Source organism: Gracilinanus agilis, chromosome 4 (assembly GCF_016433145.1).
Source record: "Gracilinanus agilis isolate LMUSP501 chromosome 4, AgileGrace, whole genome shotgun sequence".
Taxonomy (NCBI): Eukaryota; Metazoa; Chordata; class Mammalia; order Didelphimorphia; family Didelphidae; genus Gracilinanus; species Gracilinanus agilis.
In genome coordinates this window covers 188,103,102-188,128,133 of record NC_058133.1, presented here as the reverse complement: position 1 = coordinate 188,128,133, position 25,032 = coordinate 188,103,102, and positions in this window count along the sequence as shown.

The window sequence follows — 25,032 nt, the reverse complement described above, 5'->3', positions numbered from 1 at the left end:
TTTAAACCCTTACCTTCTGTCTTAATATCAATCCTAAATTAGAAGAGTGGTAAAGGCTAGGCAATTGAAGTGAAGTGACTTGCCTAGGGTCATACAGCTAGGAAGTATCTGGGGCTATATTTGAACCCTGGTCCTCCTGCCTCCAGGTCTGGTATTCTATCCATTGGGCCACCTAGCTGCCCCTGAACTAAGCAGCTTTTTTAAGACTGTAAGTTACTGGTCTGCATTGGCAGAGAGAGCTTCCTCATCTAGGGAATCTCCATACCAATTCCCAAACTTTTTTGGCCTACTGCCCCCTTTCCAGAAAAAATATTACTTAGCGCCCCTGGAAATTAATTTTTTAAAAAAAATTTAATAGCAATTAATAGGAAAGATAAATGCACCTGTGGCCATCACCACCTCCCTGGATAGCTGCAGCACCCACCAGGGGGTGGTAGCACCCACTTTGGGAATCACTGGGCTAGACCCTCTCCCTACTGATCCTCTGTAATAGATGTTAGTGTACCAGGCTGCAATCATTGGCATGGTTCTCTCTTTGGTTATGCTTATCATGAGATGATCAAGAATTCTGTTAAATGATGTTTCTTATTGCCTTTGGAGTCCAATAAAACCAACTCAGCCAACTCTTTTGTTTTCCTCTCCAAAGGGAGCTTGTGAGTCAACCCAGATTTAAATCCATGATCCTTACAATGATCAGCAACTCCCTTTTGTTTTCCAGTTTTGCAAATTTTGAGAACACCAAGATCAATGGGGTTCAGATCTTATAACATCTTGATCTATATGGTATCACTGGATACATATCTCACCTTAAGAGTTCCCTTAATTATATTAATGTTTGTAAGATGGCATTAAAACTATGTGATTTATGACACCATCCTGGCCCTTTTCCCACCATTCCATCACTCCTACCGTGGAAGTGGAAGGTGGCTAAAGTTGATCTTTGCTTCTTGGATTTCCATGGCCAAAAATTCATCGCCTAATAGCTATCTTACCCATGATTTTTCCAAGGTAGAAGAGCATTAAGGGCTAGACAACTGGGGTTAACAGACTTGCCCAAGGTCACTTAAGGTAGGAAATATCTGAGGTCAGATTTGAATCCAGGATCTCTTGTCTCTAAGCCTGGTTCTCAATCTACTGAGTCACCTAGCTGCCATTATATCCAGATTTTTTGTACTTTACCTGCATTAGTCCTTTGACTATTCAGTCTTTGGCCAGGTCCACATTCAAAAAAACTTTTTTCAGCACAAGAGAACCTGCTAGAATTTCTGTTCTTTCAGCATTAATCTCAAGAGCCCAAGTGTTACCTCCATGCCAGATAATAGAGTTGTAAGGCCATAGATGTAGAGCTGGAGAGGACCTTTGCTTAGAAGCCATTAAGCCCAACCCTCTCATTTTACAGAAAAAGAAAATGAAGCACAAAAGGATACGTGACTTGCTCAGGGTCACATTACTTGTAAGTGTCTGAGGACTCAGATCTTCCTGATTCCAAGCTCGGTGCTCTTTTCATAGTTCTATCCATCTTTTAAGGGCAGCTAGGGGGCATAATGATTAGAGCAGAGGTACTGGAATCAGGAAGACCTGAGTCCAAATCAGACCTCAGACACTTATTAGGTGGATACTTGACCCTGTTTGCCTCAGTTTCCTCATCTGTAAAATGAGCTGGAGAAGGAAATGATAAACTATGCCAGTATCTTTGCAAAGAAAACCCCAAATGGGATCACAAAGAGTTGGACACGACTAAAACAACTGAGCAACAAAAATCCATCTTCTGGCCAATCCTTTGGTGATAAAGCCCCTTTGGCTTTAATGGCCTGATCTTCAGCTGAAAGACATAAAGACTGTCATCAAGTCCAAAACACACTTTGCATCCCATATTGGCATAGCATTTGAGAACCCAACACCAACTGTGCCACAATGAAGTAATTTTTAATTAATTAAATGTTTTCAACTAGCAAACATTATTTTCTCCTCCTACCTCCCGGCCCACTGGAAAGAGAAAACCCTTCTAAACAAATATGCATAATTAAGCAAAACACATTCCCACATTGGCCATGCCCAAAAATATCCTTCACATTCGACATATGCAGTCCATTATTACTTCCCCATCAGGAGATATGGCGACTCTTTATGGTGGCAAAGAGCTGGAAAATAAGGGGACATCAGGACGAAGTACTGAAGGATGACCTTCTAGGAGGTCATTAATTAATACTTGTTGAATCAATTAACTAGCATAAGCAGCGATAGCATGATTTCCCCCAGAAGGAAGCCTAGCATCTGGGGGGGTTTTCCTGTGGTCTCACTTCCAAGTCTAGGTCCATGTCCAAGAAGGAAGAACCAGCTTTTCTGCCATGGTGATGGACAGAGTGACAGAGAGCCAAGTCAAGACAGGATCCATTGCCTGCTCAGCGGATCAACAGTAAGGATACAGATGTTGGCAGAAGGAATGCATTGTCTCCATGGAGAGATTTACCATTGAGTTTAGGGGAGCTTCCAGCTCTCCACTCTTTGCATCTCCCAGACTGTTTGTTTCTAGGAAGTGTTTTCTTTGGATTGATCCTTCTCTAGCCTCATTTTTCCAGCTAATTTGGCTGAAGCAGCTGCCTGGACACCATCTTCCTTTCACTTATGTGCTTTGGAAAGAATCTGTTTCCGGCACCAGCTCCTCAGGAGACCCACGTGGGAGGTCCTCTGGGCCTCCTTGGAGAGACTCAATTCTAAATGACTGTGGAAGACCTCATTGTAATTCTCGGGGTCATCCCCCACCTCACTCACAAGGCCACCCACAATCCAGCAGACACTGGCCCCCATCTGTAAGCATATCAGAGTCAGGTGCAGCCCCCTCAACAGCTACAGCAGCAGAGTGTCATCGCCAAAACACAGTCTGATGCTTTCCATGTGGGAGCTGAGATTTTCTGAGCTTCATGAGGGAACTATGGGAGTCCCTGTGGCTCAGGCTGAGCTATTAGCAAGCTTCCAGGCTGTAGGGGGCTCATTATAAGTATCACCTGGAGCCATAACTAACATTGTTTACACCTGGGGCACACTGGGTGGTAGTAGGTGGTTCACTTGGGTCATAGCCTGGAGAAATAGGAGATTAAGCACACTCCCTAACACCACAAGGTCCAACTAATGAGAACTGGTTCCTGCTGGAGAGAGGATGGGGTAGGGTAGCACTGAGGGTGTGAAAAAACGTGTCCCAGGAAACTTAGAGGTTTCTAAACTACTGGAGGGGACAGAAAATGCCCATAAGACAAGACCACCATTAAGGAAAATGCTAAAAAAAAAAGTGTAATACACTCCAGGATGATGCTATTGGTGACCTCTAAATATTATACTCTAGTAAAAGTCCCATGGCCCTACTCTGGTTACAGCCCAGGAACGCTTCATGTTATAGAGCAGCACTTCTCAAATCATGGCCCAGGGATCCCTGGGAATCTTGGAGATGCTTTCAAAGAGTTTTTGAGATAAAAACGACTTCCATAATGATTTTAATGTAAGAAAATTTCCATAATAACTCTAACTTCTAACATGGAAAATGTCAATAGCTATTATCCATATAACAAAGGTTTTTTGAGTGATTGTCAATACATTTAGGAGTCTAAAGGGGTCCCAAAGCCAGAAAGTTTGAGAACTGCTGGTCTAGAATAATATGCAGAACAAGAGTCCAGAGATTGGCCTGTGAGCTCCTTAAAAGTAAAAACTGTTCCCCTCCCCCTTTTTTTTGTATCCCTAAGCACTAACACAGTGTGTTGTACATAGTAGGTGCTTAATAAATACCAATTTACTAACTAAACTCAGCTCTGATGCCAATTACCTGGTTGATATTCCTTGGATATCCCCATCTGTGAAATGGGGGTGGGTTGGTAATTATACTTGTTCTAATGATTCCTAGGGTTGTCGTTAGATTGAAACATGTTCCTTCAACCAGGAAATATTCTTTGAGTATCCTTATATTTTTCATATTACTCTTTCCCACATATTCTTTTGTTGTATAATTGTTTCAGTCGTGACCAACTCTTTGTGACCCCATTATGTTTTGTTTTGTTTTTTTTGACAGGGATAATGGAGGAGTTTGCCATTTCCTTCTTCAGCTCATTTGTCAGATGAGGAAACTGAGGCAAACAGGGTTAAGTGACTTGCCCAGGGTCACACAGCTAGGAAGTGTCTAAGGCTAGATTTGAGCTTAGGTTTTTCTGAGTCCAGTCCATTATGCCACCTGGCTGCCCTAACTCATTCTATATACTAAAAATATATATGTTACATTAATATATATTATATTAGCATATAATATACTATATACTATTATATATATATGCTATAATACATATATATACTATAATACACATACATACTATATACTATTCTATATATACCACATACTATAATATATATATACATACACACTAAATATATACTATATTTTTATATTCTATATACTATATACTATAATTCTGCTTCCAAACATTTCTCAGGTCTAAATCACAAGTTTACCTTCTTCAGTTCCCGAGGTTTCTAGAGACAAGTAAGAACCCTATTCACTTAATTTGAAAACTTTTGCCTCCATCTACCATATGGGTTGGGTATTAATATTAATTCACCCAGGCTGGTCCCTGCCTCCAGGTCATGGTCTAATGGGATGTCCATCTTCCAGTGGTCACAGTGGACTCTAAGTCGCACCTTAGGAGGCTGGCACGGCAGTGAGCGACCCAGCCTGACACTGCAAACTCAGAAAGAAGGACAGATGATCTCCAATAATGGTATATCGCTCTATGCATCTGTGTTGTTAAAACAAATCTTCACATGCTACGGCTAAAATGATACCCTAAAAAAAAAAATCACTTTCAGGACCTAGGTAATGTTTTTCCCAAGGTTTCTAGGAAATGGAGTCCAGAGGGAAAGTCTCTGCCTACCCAGACACAGGTTATGACCCCAAAATCCTGAGCATAATTCCTCGGTTGCTATGGTTGTCCTGTGGGCATCGCTCCAAAGCCTTGATAAGAACAGTTGAAGAGGCCCTAAAGACCATGATTGCAGAAAGTAAAAGCAGTTGTCTTAACCACCATTGGGGAGTTGGAACACTAGCAGGACAAGGCAATAAATTGGGATGGGGAAAGTTCTCGAAAGCCTCCTTGTTGTTCGTCCTTCATTTTTGAAGAGGACCAATGGCGTCTCAGATTGGATTTATGTGAGATTGAGTTGTCCAAAGTGCCTCATTCTCTCTTGCAGAGTCGTAGAAGTCCAGGGGCAAGACCTTCTGCTGGCCAGAAGGCAGTGGATGACGCTAGCCTCTTCGGGGGCCGAATAAGCCTATTTCAGCCTTCACCTTCGTGGCTATTGGAATGAATTGTTCTTATGCGCCCATTCTGCAAGGGGAAGTCTTCCCGTGCTTGGGGTAGAGGCCCCCCATTCCTGTGGGTTACTCTTAACCTGGAAGCCCTTCTACAGTAAGAGTGCAAGTCCATTTGAAGGAGTCCACAGTATTTTTTGGGGGGAAAGAGGAGATTGGGAAGGAAGGAGAAGAGGGACACCATAGCCATCTTTAAGACCGCACTGGACTATGTTTTTGGTCCAACTAGAGGACCTAGCTGTCCTTTACCACCTGTATGACCTTAGTCAATCAACCAATCAGCATTTAGTAAGCATTTACTATGGCTCCAGCACTGTGCTAAATGTTGGGGATACAAAGACAAAAAAAATCATTCTCTGCCCTCAAGGATCTTACATTCTAATGGGGAGACAATATGTATTTAGGTAAGCATATATAGAATATATTCAAAACATATAAGATAATTGGAGGAGGGTTCTGAAGGAAACAAAGGTTCTTAAAAGTTGAGGGGAGGGAGACAGTGGCTTGAGAGCCAAGCCTAGAGACCGGAGGTCCCGGGTTCAAATCCGGCCTCAGACACTTCCCAGCTGTGTGACCCTGGGCAAGTCACTTGACCCCCATTGCCTACCCTTACCACTCTTCTGCCTAGGAGCCAATATACAGTATTGACTCCAAGAAGGAAGGTAAGGGTTTAAAAAAAATATATAGTTGAGAGGAGGCAGCTAGGTGGCTCAGTGGACTGAGTCAGGCCTAGAGATAGAGAAGGTCCCTGGTTCAAATCTGGCCTCAGACACTTCCTAGCTATGTGATCCTAGACAAGTCACTTACCCCCTATTGCCTAACCCTTATCACTCTTCTGCCTTGGAGCCAATACAAAGTACTGATTCTAAGATGGAAGGTAAGAGTTTAAAAACATTTTTAATTAGCATTTTTAAAAAGTTGAAGATAGAGGGGCAGCTAAGTGGCTTAATGGATAGAGAGCCAGGCCTGGAGATGGGTAAATTTGGCCTCAGACATTTCCTAGCTGTGTTACCCTTGCCAAGGCCCTTATTCCCAACTGCCTAACCCTTAACACTCTCCTGCCTTGGAACCAATACTTAGAGTACTGATTCTAAGATGGAAGGTAAGGGTTTAAATTTTTTTTGAGGAGAGGAGGGAGAACATTCCTTGAACAAGGGACAGCATATTTAAAAGCACAGAAGTTGGGTTGCCCTATGTAAGGAACAGCAAAAAGGTCAGTAGAGGTGAATCGTAGAATATGGAAAGATAGCTAGGTGTCAGATCAGACAGAGATAGATCGAGCCTGGAGCTGGGAACTGACTCATCTTCCTGTATTTAATTTTGGCCTCAAATACTCACTAGCTGTGACTCACTTAACCCTGTTTGCCTCAGTTTCCTGAATGATCTGGAGAAGGAAAGGGCAAACCACTCCAGCATCTCTACCTAGAAAATCCCCAACGAGGTCACAGAATGGTCAGACACAACAGAAAGGACTGACCAATAAGAATATGGAAAGGAGGCTCATGTATAAGAAGACCAGAAAGGCAGGAAAGGGTCAGATTGTGAAGAATTCTATGCCAGACATAGAACTTTAATTTTGATTCTAAAGATCATGGAGAAACACCAGGGTCAGGTCTGCACTTTAGGGATATCATTTTGTTTTTTTAATTTTTAAATTTCATTTAATTAATTAATTTAGAATGTGTTTCCATAGTTACATGATTCATGTTCTTTCCCTTCCTCCCCTCTCCCCCTGCCCATAGCCAGTGCACAATTCCACTGGGTTTTACATGTGTCATTGATCAAGACTTATTTCCACATTATTGATATTTGCACTAGGGTGATCAATTAGAGTCAATATCCCTAATCATATCCCATCAAACCATATGATCAAGCAGTTGTTTTTCTACTCCCACAGTTCTTTCTCTGGATGTGGATAGCTTCTTTCTCATAAGAGGAACATCCCTTTGTAGCTGGGGTGGGGGAATAGATTGGAATGGGGAGAGATGAGGCAGGGTGAACAAATAGGAGGCTATTCTAATAGTCTAGAGAAAATCCTGAGTCAGAGCATGTCTGTGTAAGTAGAGGTCACTGAGATGCTGAAAACAATAGAAACAATTACATTTGACAACTGACCAGGTATATGGGATCAGTGAAAAGGAAGCACCTGCTTTGTTTCAAGTTCTTTGCTACCATAAAAATATTAGTATACATGTTTTTTTTTTGCCTATGGATCTTTTTTTCTCTATCTTGGATTTCTTAGGGGTATATGTCTAGTCGTGGGATTGTCGAACATAGATAGTTTATTACTTTTTTTCAACCCACCCATTTTTCAGATGAAGAAACTGAGGCTCAGAGAGGCAGAGGTTTGTGCCCAGTGTCATATAGTTAGGAAGAGCAGAGTTAGGATTTGAATTCCAGTCTTCTGATCTCATTTTTCAGTGCTCTTTCTACAATATCATATTGCCTCTTGGAAGTATTCAAGCAGTGGTAGGATGACCACCCATCAAATGCAGTAAAACTGGGGTAGACTAATGACCTTTGAGGAGCCTTCGAATTTAAAGGTGTTTTTTTTTTATTCTCTAGGTGGGAAATTGGGGAGAGAAAGCACCAGATGAAAGAATGACAAGCATTTCCAGGTGTGAGACCAAGACTTGCATAAGGTGCTGATATGAGTAAGAAGCCAAGGATGTGAAGACCTAGAGAGAAAAATTAAAAGCAACAGGCTTGAATCTCACTATTCAACCCTAGAGAAGAGCAAACAACAACCACAAAAGTTTCATTATTGTTGTTGTTCAGTTGTGTCTGACTCTTTGTGGTCCCATTTGGGAGTTTTTTTTGGCAAAGATACTGGAGTGGTTTGCCATTTCCTTTTCCAGTTCATTTTACAGATGAGGAGACTGAGGCAAACAGGGTTAAGTGTGACTTGACCAGGGTCACACAACTAGTAAGTATCTGAGGCCAGAATTGAATTCATGAAAACAGGTCCTGACTTCAAGCCCAGTGCTTTCTCTACTGTGCTACCTGGCTCCCCACAAAGACTTGCTAAACATCTACTGGGCAATGTCACTCACTGGATAGAGTGCTGGACTAGGAGTTGGGAAGACCAGTTGAGTTCAATTCTCTGTGTCTCTATGTCTCTCTCCTATCTATGTATTTGTGAGTATTTCTCTCCTAGCTCTGTTGGTGTCTTTCTCTGTCTGTCTCTGTCTGTCTCTTACTAGGGTGTCTATATAAGACTACTGTATGAACCTTAGTAAATTACTTAACCTGTAAGGCTATTTCCTCATCTGTGTGGAATAGGGGGCTCAGCCTGGCCAATGGGAGATCTGGAGCCTGAGAGACCTGAAGCCTGGGTTCCCATTGCCTGTCTCCCCTCTTCTCCATCTACAAGTAAAATGAGGATAATAATTAAACATCCTTCACAGGCTTGTGTTAAAGATCAAATGTAAAACAAATTGCAGGCCTTAAAGTTCTTCACAAATGTGAATTGATATTTTAAATCCTTACCTTCCGCCTTAGTATTGATTCTAAGGCAGAAGAGTGGTAAGGGCTAAGGTAGTGAGGGTCAAGTGACTTGCCCAGGGTCACACAACTAGGAAGTGTCTGAGGCCAGATTTGAACCTAGGACCTCCCATCACTAAGCCTGGCTCTCAATCCACTGAGCCACCTAGCTGCTCCTAATTAATATCATTAAGAGAGAAAGAGACAAAGTTGAAATTTGGCCTAGGTTCTGCCCTTGTGGAGCTTACAGTCTAGTGGAGGAGACACATTTGGGTGCCATCTTGGAAGACCATTTCATTTCATTCAGCCCCAGAAAACCTTCCTTTCTCCCCTCCAACTTGTCCAGGTTTGCTAGCAACATTTTTAGCAAACTTTCACTTGTAGATGCAACTACTCCCAGCCAAATTGACTAGGGGGAAAAATAAGTCCCTACAAATAGCAATCACTTTGGAATGAGGAGAGTAATTATCTTAAATTGAGGCTGGTTTCTGAGGGGAAAAAAACAACACCACCAACACCCAGCGATCGGGTGTGCCCCAGAGATGCATTAGGCAGGCAGGACTGGACACACTGGAGTTAAATGCGGGCCTCCCCTCCCATGAAAGGGAAGGAAACAGACAGGAGGAAGGAAGGAAGAAGAGATTAGAGAATTTGACAGATGTAAATAGACTCAGAGGAGCCATGCTGTCCCAGGCCTTCTCCCCAGGGAGTTTTTTGCACCAAAGAATCTGGTAGCTTGAATGAAAAATGATATCACTTATTTGTTTAGCTAGAGCTAAGGCTGTTTTCTTCAGACATAGAAATAACCCCACACCGCAAGCACAAAATTGTGGGCTCAGTGATAGAGATATCTGTAATTTAGAAGCTTGATAATCCACTGAATAAACAGTCGGGGATTCAATTTCTTGAGAGTCTCTTCCCCGCCTCCCCCCTCTAACACCTCCCTGTCCTGGACTATTACTGCCCCTACCATCTCCCAAAGACATCCAGGGGACTTGAACAAAACACCTTTGAAGAGCATGGCTATGTGCTCCAAGCATGCTGGAGGATTGAATGTTTGCTGCTTCTTCTCTCCCTTTTCTGGACCTTGCCCCCATTGCCCCTCTGCAAACACTTATACATGATCTTACTCTCATCTGACCCTTTGAGCAGCTAAGGCTACTGGTTGGTGAAAGAAAAAGGTGGAGACAGAGTCATTTGACTTTGGGAGGAATAAAGGATTTAGAAATGTAAATGGCATTAGAAATCATCTTATCCAAGCCACTCATTTCTACAGGAAGGACAGGAGAAAGAGAATCAATTTTAAAATATACTAAAGAAAGGGCAACTGGGTAGCACAGTGGATAGAGAACTAAGCCTGGAGTCAGAAAAACCTGGGCTCAAATCTAGCCTCAGATACATATAACCAACAAAGAGACAGAGTGAAACAACTTTCATGAAAAGAAAAACCCAAAAGGTAGGCAGAGAACATCTGGAGCACTGAGCTGAGAGGGAGCAGAGCGATCAAGAGGCTATAGCAAGGAGTGAAGAGCAAGCCCCCCCACCCCACACACACACACATCTGCTGTCCCAGGTTAGGAACCCAAGTCCAAGCCAACATTCAGATCCTGAGATCCTGCCTGGGCAAATAGTAGTCTAAGCCAACTCGTACCCCTTGAAATTTCAAACCTGTGAAGAAGTCTGGAGTCCCAGCCCAGGGCAGTCTGGACTGAAGTGGGCTGATCCATGTGAGCCCAGAGTGAAGCCAGGAATCCCAGTCTAGACTTGGAATGAGGACATGGTTCACAGTTTGGGGTGACTAATAGTACTAAGGAGAGGGGCCCAGATATTTTTACCTAAAGCTCAGGGCAGAGCTCCAGGACAGTGTAATCAAGGGCATGCCAGATTAGAACAAGTACACAGTAAGATAAAAAAACTTATACCTAACCCTGAGGCTATAATTTAAGTAGTTCCTGATCTGATCAAGATCAAAGTAAGACCAAAAGCTTACAACTGTAAGAATTTAAAATTAGGCTTTTATGCTACTAAATATGAGAATTCTAAGGTAATATTGTGGTTGCTGATTTAAAACATTATAGCTCAAGTCAAAAATGACTTTTAGTAGCATTTATTTACAAAGAGGTGGAAAGAGTGAAAGTAGAAAAATGTAAGAAGAGGATAGAGAAAATGTCTAGCCTATCCCACTAAATGTTATTCTGGTATCTAGCTCATCCCTGTCAGGGCTCATTAACCCTCAACCAGAGGCCTCAGTGATGTGTTATGCAAGGGTTCCACCTATGCAGTCTCCTTACGGAGAGGAAGGCCTCTCCTGAACTAATCTCTCCAGAAGCCAGGAAAGGAAAGTCAGTTACTCACTCATTTAAGGCAAAGTCCAAAGGAGATCTAGGGGCAGTCCTTCAAGAAGCAGTCCAAGAGCCAAAGTTAAGGTCCATGTTGAAGGTCTGGTTCAAAGCCACCTCCAAAAGCCAAGTCACCAAAGTTCTCTGACAGGAAGTTCAGGACTTTTTATTGTCCTTTTTCCATGTCACTTCCTGTCCATTCCTCCACTTTAAGGGAACCAATTGCAGCCTTTCAATTTGCTAAGCACTGCCCAGGAGGTGGTCCGTGGCTTCTGGAGTTGTCACTTACTTTAGTTAAGTTATTTGAGAACTCTCTTTCTTAGTGTTAAGTAGGGATGTTTAAGTTTTTGGTTATTTAATTTAAAAATAGACAAAGAAAATAAAGAATTCCCCTTCACACAACCAAGCCTAAGGCAAGTCTTTGAGTTATCAGGATGTCAAGGGTCTATTGAATCAGCAGAGGGAGGGGGCTCTCAGAGCTCTCAGCCCGTAGACCATCACATCATCCTCCAAGAACTGAAACTGGTAAAAGCAAGAAAATAAGCTGAGAATAGTAACAAGGAAGGACTGAAGTTTAAGAGGGTACCCCAAATTCCCAGAAAACAGAATCTACCTGCAATTAGGTAGGAAAAATGAGCAAATAACAAAAAATGCACTTGACTCTAAAGAACTTTTATGGAGACAAAGAGCAAGGTACAGACCCAGAAGGGGACAGTGAAAGCAAAGTAAACACATGCAAAGTCCAAAAGAAAAATATGGATTGGACACAAATTCTGGAAGAGCTCAAAAAAAGACTTCAAAAACCAAGTAAGAGAGGCAGAGGAAAAGTGGGGAAGAGAAATGAAAGTGATGCAAAAAGGAGAACCAAAAACTGACAGAGGAAAATCGGGTCTTAAAAATCAGAATTGACCATCTAGAAACTAATGATTTCATGAGAAATCAAGAAATAATAAAGCAGAATCAAAGAAATGAAAAAAATAGAGGAAAACATGAAATATATTATTGGAAAAAAAACTGACCTAGAAAATAGACCTAGGAGAGACAATTTGAGTTTATTGGACTATCTGAAAGCCATTATCAAGAGAGGTACATGTTGAATATATCATTATATACTTAAAAGAAGAAAAGCCAGTTGCACATAATAGAGATTAGCAGTTTTATGTACAATCTTTTCCTTCTGTTCTACAATGTATATGGAAATGCTTATTTTGTTTGATGTTTGTTGAATTCAGAACAAAAATAAAATTAAGTGGAACCTTAAAAACACATAGTTTACAAATACTTTTACATATATTATATCTAAACTTTGTTTCGGATCTTGGACAGACCCCACAAATAGAAAGAAATCTTCTTGACAAAGAATGAATAAGAGGAAAATTGAGGTTGATTGAACTCAGGGAAATGTATAACATTTCCACTGATCCTAAGTTGCTCCCTGATACAAAACCCATCTTTTTTTATTCAAAGATATTTTATTTTCTCAATTACATGTAACAATAATTTTCTACATGCATTTTCCAAAGTTACAAGATCCAAATTATCTCCCTCCCTCCCTTCTCTACCCTCTCTTAGAGATGGTAATCCATTTGATCTGGGTTATACATATATTATCATGCAAAACATACTTCCATAGTGGTTTTTGTTAAAAGAGAATACTCATGTAGAACCAAAAACCCTTAAATGAAAGCTTAAATAAATTAATTTGAAAAAATCATATGCTTTGCTCTGCATCTGACTCCAACAGTTCTTTCTCTGACGAACAATCACATTCTTTGTCATGAATCCTTCAGAATTATCCCAGATCATTGTATTGCTGAGAATAGCAAAGTCTTTCCCAGTTGATTATCATCTATTATTGCTGTTACTGTGTACAATGTTCACCTAGTTCTCTTATTTCGCTCTGCATCAGTTCATGTAGGTCTTTCCAGCTTTTTCTGAAATCATCCTACTCATTGTTTCTTATAGCACAATAGTATTCCATCACCAATATATACCACAATGTGTTGAGCCATTCCCCAACTGATGGACATCTCCTCAATTCCCAATTCTTTTTCACTACAAAAAGAGAAGCTCTAAATATTTTTGTAAAAATAGGTCCTTTCCCCCTTTTTATTATCTCTAGGACATAGACCTAGAAGTGGCATTATAAGATTAAAGGAAAACCTATCTTTTTAACACCATTAGTTTCCTGATTGTCATATGGCTGGGAATCATGAGATGACATGATTTCAGAAGAATCAGATTTGCTGTTGACCCAGAGAGCCAGGAAAAGATGCATGGTGATTATAAGAGGCTGAAGCATATTACCTAGAGAACTTGGTATATCCCTACACCTGCATGGCCTTGGGTAAATGATTTCACTTCCTTGGACTGCAGTTCCCTCATCTATAAAATGAGAGGATTGCATGAGTTGCCACTGAGGTCCCTTCCAGGTTGAGACCTTCACTGTTACGGTTTATATGAATTGAAACCAAAGCAGAACAAGTAGGCAAAGCCAAAAGAACTATACACACAGTGACCACAATGGCATAAAGAAAAGCAACCCTGAAGGACATCAGGATGCTAAGCAAGTCAAAGACCAACCATGACTTGAGAGGACTGACAGGGAAGCAGGCATTCCACCTCTCAAAAGAGAGGTAGTGAACTGAAGCATACATTTATCAGGCCACCCACCTTGCAAAAGCATGCAGGGGAGATGAAACTCAGAGAAAAGGAGAATGAGAATCAACATTATCCTAACCCACATCAAGCTAGGAGCACCCAGAGACTGTTTTCAAAGGCATTTCATTCAAGTCCCTTCCTTACCTAGCAAGATGGCAGCTTATGTTTTGATTTGCTTTGCTAGCAAATTCCTCTTAGTTACTAAGAGAGTTTTAGTTTGTTGTTGTTGATTGCCTGGGAGCTGAGTCGTCAATAAAGCCTATGACAGTGATACTACTACTACTACTACTACTTCTACTACTACAACTACAACTACAACAACAACAACAACAACAAGATGTTTATAGGAATAAAAAATGCCAAGCAACAAAGTGTGGATGGGTTTAAATTTGCAGAATGAAGGGAGTCACATCCATCCCAAAGAAAGCAGTTCATCTTCTGTTGTTTGTCCTTGATTTCAAAGAGGACCAATGACATCCCAGGGTGATGTCTTGAGTTGCACTTGAATTGAATTTTAGATGAGAAAGAGTTGCACAAAGTCATCAGTCTCACTCTCTCTTCCAAGGTCATAGAAGTCTAGTAGCAGGACAAAAGTCAAGATGACTGGTGATGGCCAGTGATGCAGTGGATGACCTTGGCATCTTCCATGTCAGCCCAAGTTCAAAGCACTCCAGAGCTACCTTCATGGTGATTGGAACAAAGTGTTCTCATCTGCCTATTCCAATGAAGAAGTCTTCACTTGTGAAGTTAGTCTACAATAGCACTCAATCTTTTAATGCTAGTTGACTTTCCCTGTGTACACGTCTTTTTTTTTTTTTTAACTAGACTATGCCTTCTTGAAGACAAAGATCACTTTTTTAAAAAAATCCTTACCTTCTCTATCTTAGAATTGATATTAAATACTGATTCCAAGGCAGAAGAACAGAAAGGCCTAGGCAATTGAGGTTAAATAACTTTTCCAGTCACACAGGAAATGAGTCCAGATTTGAGTCCAGATTTGAACCCATGTCCTCCTGTCTCTAGGCCTGGTTCTCTATCCATTGATCCTCCTAGCTGCCCCAAGGACAACTTTTTACATCAAGTGCTCAAGCATAATTTTTCTCTACCAAATGTGTACCACTGATCCCTGGCCAGGGCCAAAGTACTATTTCTCCCCCAATAAATAAGCTACTCTTCTTTCCCCATCCTGTACCACACACATACATCACCCCCATCCCATATGACTAATCTAATGAATCATGAAACAAACTTTTCTATTTTAACTCTGAAATTACATTCTATCCTGTGAACTCTAATGGGATCATCCAGATGATGTTTTGATTTTTTATTTTAATGAACTAACATTGTTACAAACATTTTATAAATAAACCAAACCACTCCTCTGGCTTCTGCACTTCTTCCAAAGTCTGGACACCAGATAGAACAAATTTTTATTTTTGGAGAAGTAGAATGTGTGATCCAGTCAGGCCACAAGCCTGGGGTTCTGGAAAGCCTTAATGCCAGCATCCCTATTCCTTTCATTCCTTAAGCCTTTTTATGCTAATGGAATTACCTGACTATCCCCTGATGGTGAGAGAATTAGATCACTGAAGTCATTACATGGCATATCTGGCAGCAGCTTTTCTTTTCTTTTCTTTTCTCGCATCACTAGCTAACAGGACAATGTCTGATTTAAGAACCAGAGAACTGATTTATGCCCCATTTCATTTTTTTTTTTCAGTTCCCATCATTTTGCCTTCTAAATTTTCTGGCTATCAGGTTTTTGTAGTTATAGTATAGCCAGACAATACAGTTGACTTGTGGGAAGCAGGGGAATGGATGGAAGAGTTGGGATGGGGTGGGGAAGCAAAACAGAATCAGGAAGAATTAGGTGGGAGAGGAAAGAGGAAAAAAGATAGATGAGAATAAAAAGACCAAGTTGAAAGGATAAGGAAGAGAGTATGAACAAAGAAAGGGAGAGAAAAGAGAAATAAAGGATGATAATGAAGAGAGGAAAAAGAATGCAGAGGTGATAAGAGGGAGAATAAGAGGAGAGGAGAGGAAAGGAGAGGAGAGGAGAGGAGAGGAGAGGAGAGGAGAGGAGAGGAGAGGAGAGGAGAGGAGAGGAGAGGAGAGGAGAGGAGAGGAGAGGAGAGGAGAGGAGAGGAGAGGAGAGGAGAGGAGAGGAGAGGAGAGGAGAGGAGAGGAGAGGAGAGGAGAGGAGAGGAGAGGAGAGGAGAGGAGAGGAGAGGAGAGGAGAGGAGAGGAGAGGAGAGGAGAGGAGAGGAGAGGAGAGGAGAGGAGAGGAGAGGAGAGGAGAGGAGAGGAGAGGAGAGGAGAGGAGAGGAGAGGAGAGGAGAGGAGAGGAGAGGAGAGGAGAGGAGAGGAGAGGAGAGGAGAGGAGAGGAGAGGAGAGGAGAGGAGAGGAGAGGAGAGGAGAGGAGAGGAGAGGAGAGGAGAGGAGAGGAGAGGAGAGGAGAGGAGAGGAGAGGAGAGGAGAGGAGAGGAGAGGAGAGGAGAGGAGAGGAGAGGAGAGGAGAGGAGAGGAGAGGAGAGGAGAGGAGAGGAGAGGAGAGGAGAGGAGAGGAGAGGAGAGGAGAGGAGAGGAGAGGAGAGGAGAGGAGAGGAGAGGAGAGGAGAGGAGAGGAGAGGAGAGGAGAGGAGAGGAGAGGAGAGGAGAGGAGAGGAGAGGAGAGGAGAGGAGAGGAGAGGAGAGGAGAGGAGAGGAGAGGAGAGGAGAGGAGAGGAGAGGAGAGGAGAGGAGAGGAGAGGAGAGGAGAGGAGAGGAGAGGAGAGGAGAGGAGAGGAGAGGAGAGGAGAGGAGAGGAGAGGAGAGGAGAGGAGAGGAGAGGAGAGGAGAGGAGAGGAGAGGAGAGGAGAGGAGAGGAGAGGAGAGGAGAGGAGAGGAGAGGAGAGGAGAGGAGAGGAGAGGAGAGGAGAGGAGAGGAGAGGAGAGGAGAGGAGAGGAGAGGAGAGGAGAGGAGAGGAGAGGAGAGGAGAGGAGAGGAGAGGAGAGGAGAGGAGAGGAGAGGAGAGGAGAGGAGAGGAGAGGAGAGGAGAGGAGAGGAGAGGAGAGGAGAGGAGAGGAGAGGAGAGGAGAGGAGAGGAGAGGAGAGGAGAGGAGAGGAGAGGAGAGGAGAGGAGAGGAGAGGAGAGGAGAGGAGAGGAGAGGAGAGGAGAGGAGAGGAGAGGAGAGGAGAGGAGAGGAGAGGAGAGGAGAGGAGAGGAGAGGAGAGGAGAGGAGAGGAGAGGAGAGGAGAGGAGAGGAGAGGAGAGGAGAGGAGAGGAGAGGAGAGGAGAGGAGAGGAGAGGAGAGGAGAGGAGAGGAGAGGAGAGGAGAGGAGAGGAGAGGAGAGGAGAGGAGAGGAGAGGAGAGGAGAGGAGAGGAGAGGAGAGGAGAGGAGAGGAGAGGAGAGGAGAGGAGAGGAGAGGAGAGGAGAGGAGAGGAGAGGAGAGGAGAGGAGAGGAGAGGAGAGGAGAGGAGAGGAGAGGAGAGGAGAGGAGAGGAGAGGAGAGGAGAGGAGAGGAGAGGAGAGGAGAGGAGAGGAGAGGAGAGGAGAGGAGAGGAGAGGAGAGGAGAGGAGAGGAGAGGAGAGGAGAGGAGAGGAGAGGAGAGGAGAGGAAAAAGTGAGAGGTGGGGATTGGAAGGGAGAAAGAATGAGATTAGAGGACTGAGGGGAGGAGAGTGGAGAAATGCCTAAAGTTATCCTTTCCTTCTCACAGGCAGTAACCCAATTCTTATTTTGTGGCTTTTCTTTTCTGTGCAATGTGTAGGCCTCCAGGTCCAGCTCATTACTCATTGAGAGCCATTTTTAAGTCTGTACAAATGTGACAATCCTGTTCTTTTGATTGTTATTTAACTTTCCAGGATGTAGTTCTCTTATCATAACTCAACCATAAACTCTTTGAAAGAGAATTGGCTCAATGGAATCCACTATTTTTTATGAGGACACCTCTGTACAGTGCCCTTTCCCCTCCCCTCCCTGATTAGCCTCAGGCTCACAAATCCCATATGGGTAGTGTATGACTTTCTATAAATAGCCTGAAACACGCCCTACAATTTAGCCTGTGGGTTTTTCCCCTCATGCTAACAGGATGGGCCCTCCTGGATCCCAAGCCTCTATGAAAGTATCCCCTTTGCTGGCCTCTTTGTGGGGTATTGTCTACCTTCTTTGATCTACTCATAGCTCACCTAGCACAATGCTTTGTACATGCAAAGTGCTTAGTCAATGAAGAAATGATGAATTAATTCCTCAACCTGTTGAGGTTAGTGTTCCCTGAGGGTCCTCTAGTTGGTCTTCAAACTGTTCTCTTGTTCCACTGTTATTCATAATGTACCAATCAACCAATAAGCATTTATTAAGCATCTATTATAAGCAGGAACTGTGCTAGGTACTGGGGATACAAGTACCAAGAATGAAACAATCCTACTGTCAATGTATTTATATACGTTCATATAGTATTCCATAGAGCATAACTATAAAGGAAATAAATGCAAATATATTCAAAATAGTTAAGTAAAGATGTGTTGGAAAGGAAGGAACTAGTAGCTGGGGGGGATCAGGAAAACTTTCATACAGAAGATAGCTCTTGACCTGTGTCTTAAAGGAAGAGAAATACTCTTAAAAAATATTTTTCCATGTTTATATATTTGATTTTCTTTCCCTCCCCCCTTCCAGATCCAATAAGCACTTCCACTGAGTTATACAAATGTTATCACTTATACCTATTTCTATATTATTCATTTTTGCAATAGAGCTATCTTTTAAAACCAAAACCCCCAATCACATACCCATATAAGCAAATGGTAAGTCATTTGTTTTTCTTCTGTGTTTCTACTCCCACAGTTCTTTCTCTTGATGTGGATAGCATTCTTTCTCATAAATCCCTTGGGTCTAACTCATAGTAGCAAAGTCCATTACATTGGACCATTGCACAATGTTTCACTTTCTGTGTATAATGTTCTTTTGGTTCTGTTCATTTCACTCTGCATCAGTTCATGGAGGTTCTTCCAGTTCATATAGAAATCCTCCAGATCATCATTCCTTACAGCACAATAGTATTCCATCACCATTAGATACCACAATTTGTTCAGCCATTCCCCAATCAAGGGGCACCCCCTCATTTTCCAGTTTTTTGCCACCACAAAGAGTATGACTATGAATATTTTTGTACAAACATTTTTCATTATTAAAGAGAAATACTCTTTGAGGCAGAGGGGAAGGAATACATTTCATGCATGGAGGATGATCAGAGCAAAGGTACAGAGATGGAAAGAATGGAGTATCATGTGAAGAACAAAGAGAAAAACAGTTTGGTGAGATTGCAAAATATGGGAAGGGAAGTAATGTCCAGTGAGACTGGAAAGATAAGTAGGAGCCAGGTTGTGTAGACATTAAAAGTTAAACTGAAGAATTTATATTTGATCCTAGGGAGCCGCTAGAATTGATTGAGTAGGGGACTACTACCATCTATTCTTTTGCTTCTAACTTGAATTCATGATACTCAAAGAGATCTAGACATTTATCCCATCATTCTTTCTCACCCAAAATTGTACCATCCATCACATTCATGTGCCAATGGATTTTTAAAAAATTGTTTTAGTAGCTGAAGTGGGGGGGGGGGAGGAAGGGTGAAGGTGGGGAGAAGGAGAGGTGTTTGAGGGAAGAAATTCTTCCCTAAAGCAGACCATGGTCTGAAAAAGTTTAGTACCTTTACTTTAAACAAAATGGCCATGGGTTGGAACAACGTTAAACCACAAAATCTCAACATTAGAAGGGACCTCACAAACTATCTCATCCAACCAGGACCTCAAACATCTTGATCTCTCTGCAGCATCTGATATTTTATTATTATCCTCTCCTCCTGGATACTCTCCTCTGTGGGTTTTTGGAACATTACTCTCTTGATTCTCCATCTATTTGAATGATCATTCTTTGGCTTCTTGCTGGATCATCATTTATATCACAGCCTCTGTAGTAAGTATACCTGCTCTGATGGGCATAATTATAATCTCTATGCAGATGACTATGAGATCTATTTATCCATTCTCAGACTTTATCCTGAGCTCTAGTCCTGAGTCATTGTTCAGTCATTTTAGTGATATTCAAACTCTTTGTGACGTCATTTCAAAGGTTTTCTTGGCAAAACTATTGGAGTGATTTGCCATTTCCTTCTCCAGCTCATTTTACATGATGAGGAAACTGTGATGAACAAAGTTGTGATTTTCTCAGGGTCACACAGCTAGTAAGTGTCTGAGGCCAGATTTGAACTCAGGAAGTTGAGTCTTCCTGACTCCAGGTCCAACACTCTATCCACTGCACCAGTTAGCTGCCCAGGCCTGAGTTACCAACTACTAATTGAATATTTTAGACAAGATGTCCTAGAAACATGTCAAATTCAATGTGTGAAAAACACAACTCATTATCTTTCTCCATGACCAATCTTCTTATTGTTTTTCAGTCATATCTTATTCCATGACTCCATTTGGTTTTTTTTTTAGCAAAGATATTGGAGTGATTTTCTATTCCTTCTCTAACTCACTTTACAGATGAGGAAACTAAGGCAAACAGGGTTAAGTGACTTGCCTAAGGTCACACAGCTAGCTGAGGTCAGATTTGAACATGAATCTTCCTGACTCCAGTCCTAATGCTCTATCCACTGTGCCATCTTTTAAAAATTTTCCTACTTTAAGAGAACCACCATCCTTCCAGCCTTCTAGGTTTGCAACTTCAACATTGACCTTGACTCTTCACTTTCTTTCACCCCATATCTGAAGTTACTTGCAAAATTTTATAATTTTTATCTCTATATCTCTCACATCTTTCCCAAATAGCCACCTCCATAATTCTTGGTCTTTTCATATCTTGCAAGGATTATTGCAAATGCTTCCTAATGAGCCTCCCTGCCTCAAGTTTCTTCCCATTCTACTCTATCCTAAAAACAGCTACTTAAGTGATTCTTCTTAAGTGCTACTGTGACCAAGGTAGTATAGTTTTTAATATTCTGGTGTGTCCCTATGTCCTTTAGGATAAAATGTTAATTCCTCTTTTTAGTTTTTAAAGCCTTTTTCTTTTAAACTCTTAATTTCTGTCTTGAAATCAACTGTGTATTGGTTCCAAAGCAGAAGAGTTGTAAAGGCTAGGCAATGGGGGTTAAGTGACTTGTCCAGGGTCACACAGCTAGGAAGTGTCTGAGGCCATATTTGAACCCAAGACCTCCCATCTCTGAGTCTGGCACTCAATCCACTAAGGTACCTAGTTGCCCCCTAAAGCCTTTTCCAACCTGGCCCCAACCTACCTTTTTAGCTTTATTATTTATTTCCATTATCTGGTCCAAACAAAATGGCCTTCTTTTACTTTTCTTTACACAAGACACTCCATCTCCTATTTCCATCTTTTTTTCATTTGCTATTCCCTATCCCTGGCATGTATTCTCTTCCCTTATGCCTTAAAGAATCCCATGTTTCCTACATGAAACCTTTATTGATCCTCTGACTACTAGTGCCCTCCTTCCTCAAACTTTGTTTTGTATTTATTTTGGATATATTTGTGTAACAAGAGTAATTGTATAATTGGAATTTCCTTGAGTATGGGAGACCAAAAGGTCATCCTGAGATGGACATATCCAGTCTTGGAAACATCCTTTTTGAGTTTGAGAGGTCCAGGGATCTTAAATCTAGAATTGGAAGGCACTTCAAAGGCCACCTAGTCTTAGCTCCTTCATTTTACAGATTAAAACACTGAGGCCCATACATGTTAAGAGGCTTATCTAAGCACTAATGCATTGCTGGTGGAGTTGTGAATTGATTTAGCCATTCTGGAAAACAATTTAAAACTATGCTCAAAGGGTCTTAAAAGAATGTATGCCCTTTGATCCAGCAATACCACTACTATGTTTGTACCCCAAAGAGATAATAAAAAATGTTTGGACAAAAATATTCATAGCTACACTGTTTGTGGTGGCAAAAAAAAAAAAAACGGAAAACGAGGGGGTATCCCTCCATTAGAGAATGGCTAAACAAATTGTGGTAACTGATGGTGACAGAGTGCTATTGTGTTATAAGGAATGATGAACTGTTTGATTTCTATAAGAACTAGAAAGACCTCCATAACTGATGCTGAGTGAAATAAGCAGAGTCAGGAGAACATTATAAATAGTAACTGAAACATTGTGGGACAATCAAATGTAATAGACTTTGCTACTAATAGCAATGCAATGATACAGGACAATCTTGTGGGACTTATGAGAAAGAACACTATCTATATCAAGAAAAAGAACTGTGGGAATAGAAATGCAGAAGAAAAATATATGATTGATCTCTTGGTTGTATGGGTGTGTGATTTGGAGTTTTGGTTTTAAAAGATTGCTCTATTATAAAAAAGAATAATATGGAAATAGGTATTAAGGGATAACATTTTTATAATGTAGTGGAATTGCTCGTCAGCTCCAGGAGGGTGGAGGGTGGCAGGGAGGGAAAGAACATGAATCATGTAAACATGGAAAAATATTTAAAAATGAATAAATATTTTTAAAAAATTTTTAAAGAGGCTTGTCCAAGGTCACATAGATAGTAAACATCAGAAGCAAGATTTTTGTCCATTCTAATTCTGGGTCCCTTTGTCAGAACTGACTGGTGGTAGAGGGAGTTTCTGCATCAGAAAGGATGGCCACCAACATGATGTAAAGAAATATAATGGCAGCCATGTTGGGTCATGAATGATAGACAGTTACCTGCTTAGAATGCAGAATGAACTGAGGTGGCGTAACCTTGATGTGAGCCTGGCATGAGCCAGGGCAGTTGAAATTTGCCTATAAAAGGAACAGATCTGAACAGATCTTGGTCTCAGTTTTGAGATACTTGGTCTCTGTTGGAGATATTTGGGCAAGGGTGGAGAAGGGTTTAGGCATAGCTTATACTCTCTACTCAGAAACCAACTCTAGCTTACAGGCTGTTTTCAGCTATATCCCATCAACCTCAGTTCTCTGTTTATTATCAATAAGAAGATCTGCAAAGAAATCTATCATCAGCAAGGTCAAGCCTTGACTTAGGGTTGAGGCCAATCAGGCCTTAATCAGGCTGTCAGCCAACCAAGATCCTTAATCAACAATAATCAATTGAAGATTCAAAGTCAAGCTATACAACTTAGATTACTCAGGAAATCCCAATTCCCACATTCCATCTTTGCCCAGTTCCCCTTTCCCTAAACTATCAATAATTAAACCATTTAAGAAGCCACTTGCCTGTGAATTCTCAAAGATCCAAGGGAGGCTTCAGTTAACAGGATTCTGTTCAGCCAGGAAAGGGGTTTATTTCCAATATTCCTTTAACCACCAGTTAAGATCAAATCCGCAGTCAGAACAAGTCGATTAATTAATTAACCCTGAATGACCAAATATCCAAGGTGTATAGTGTATCTAGCTAAGAAATTTAGTCACCATCAACAACTCACTAGGGCTTCAGTTGGGACAAGGGTCAGCTGTGTTCCCTAATCAGGCTGTTAGCCCTGGGTTACTGTTTTGTTATCTTGGGATTGGAGTAAGCAGATTCTACATATTCTCTTATAACCTCAGCTGTATTTGGGTTGACCTTTTGGGATCACTACTATATCTAGGTGTCCCATCAGGATCATACAACACTTACCAATTAATTCCTCTCAAGATTTATATAACAATGAGAAGCCACTCGTCCCCTTACTCCAATTACCAGATGACATGGACCTTACCAGAAGATGAGAGAATTGTTTAGACATTGCAGAGCAAAATAAAATTTTGGATCCTATTGAGGGGTCATATAAACTATATCATTGTTGAAGGTTTTATGTATCAACTTCCCAGAAAATGATACTGGTTATGTTATTGCTATTGCTTCTTAAATTTTATTGTGAGGGGGCAGTGGATTGAGAGCCAAACCTAGATACAAGAGATCCTGGGTTCAAATCTACCCTCAGACACATCCCATCTGTGTGACCCTGGGCAAGTCACTTAACCCCCATTACCTAGTCCTTACTACTCTTCTGTCTTAGTACCAATACATAGTACTGATTCTAAGGCAGAAGGTAAGGGTTAAATTTTTTTTTTATTATGAGTACACATTTTTGAAACTTTAGGGTTTTTAGCATTGCTTTTATATAGAAAAAATAAATAATTATCTTATTCCTCATCAATATACTGAATACCTATCCATTCCTCCGCAAGCCCAACAGTGTTAGGGAGATTTAAACCAGTAGCTTTCAAATATTTTTGGTTTCTGACCCCCTTTACACCAAAAAATTATTGAGGACCCCCTCCAAAAATATTTTATTTCCTTGGAGTATGTCTATCAATATTTACCCTATTAAAAATGAAAGCATCTTTATGTTATTTTGAAAGTAGTTTTGATCTCACTGACTCCCTAATAGGCCTCAGGGATTCCCAGACAACATTTGAAAAACTGCTCTCCTAGACAAATGTAGAAGCTATGGGGCAGCTAAGTGGGACAATGGAAAAAGTGCTGGACTTGGAGTCTGGAAGGCTCATCTTCCTGAGTTCAAATCTAGCCTCAGACAGTTACTAACTGTGTGACCCTGGGAAAGTTACTTAACTCTGTTTGCTTTGGTTTCTTCATCTGTAACATAAGTTAGAGAAGGAAATGGCAAACCACTCCAGTATCTCTACCGAAAAAAAATCTCCCTAAAACCCACCATTTAAAATTGGTGTCACAGAGAGTCAGATACAACTGAAAGGACTGAACAACAATAGAGGCCATTGCACACAACCTGGTCATTCCATGTCTGTATACAGTGTAGAGGTCCCCTTAGTGGAAAGGGAGAGACTTCACCCTGGGTCCTTAGTCCCAGGAGGAGTTTTAATGTTACACTTGATAGAAATGTAGTTATTTTTATTATATTATTTATATAACATAATCACATGTTTACATATAATATATTAATATAATATACCATAATAAAAGGATATTATATTACATATTTGTTTTTAACATATTATATACCATTAATATGTTTAATATATTATATAACATTATATTATATCATATATGACACATGATATATGATATAATAATATAATATATAAAATTATATAATAATATGTTAGAACAAATATATAATATAAATATAAAATAAAAGATATATTATATTATATAATATATTATTATATATCATCTACTTAAATAGACTGTAGGCTCTTTGAGGGCATTTTTGTTTCTTTATTCTCAGTACCTAC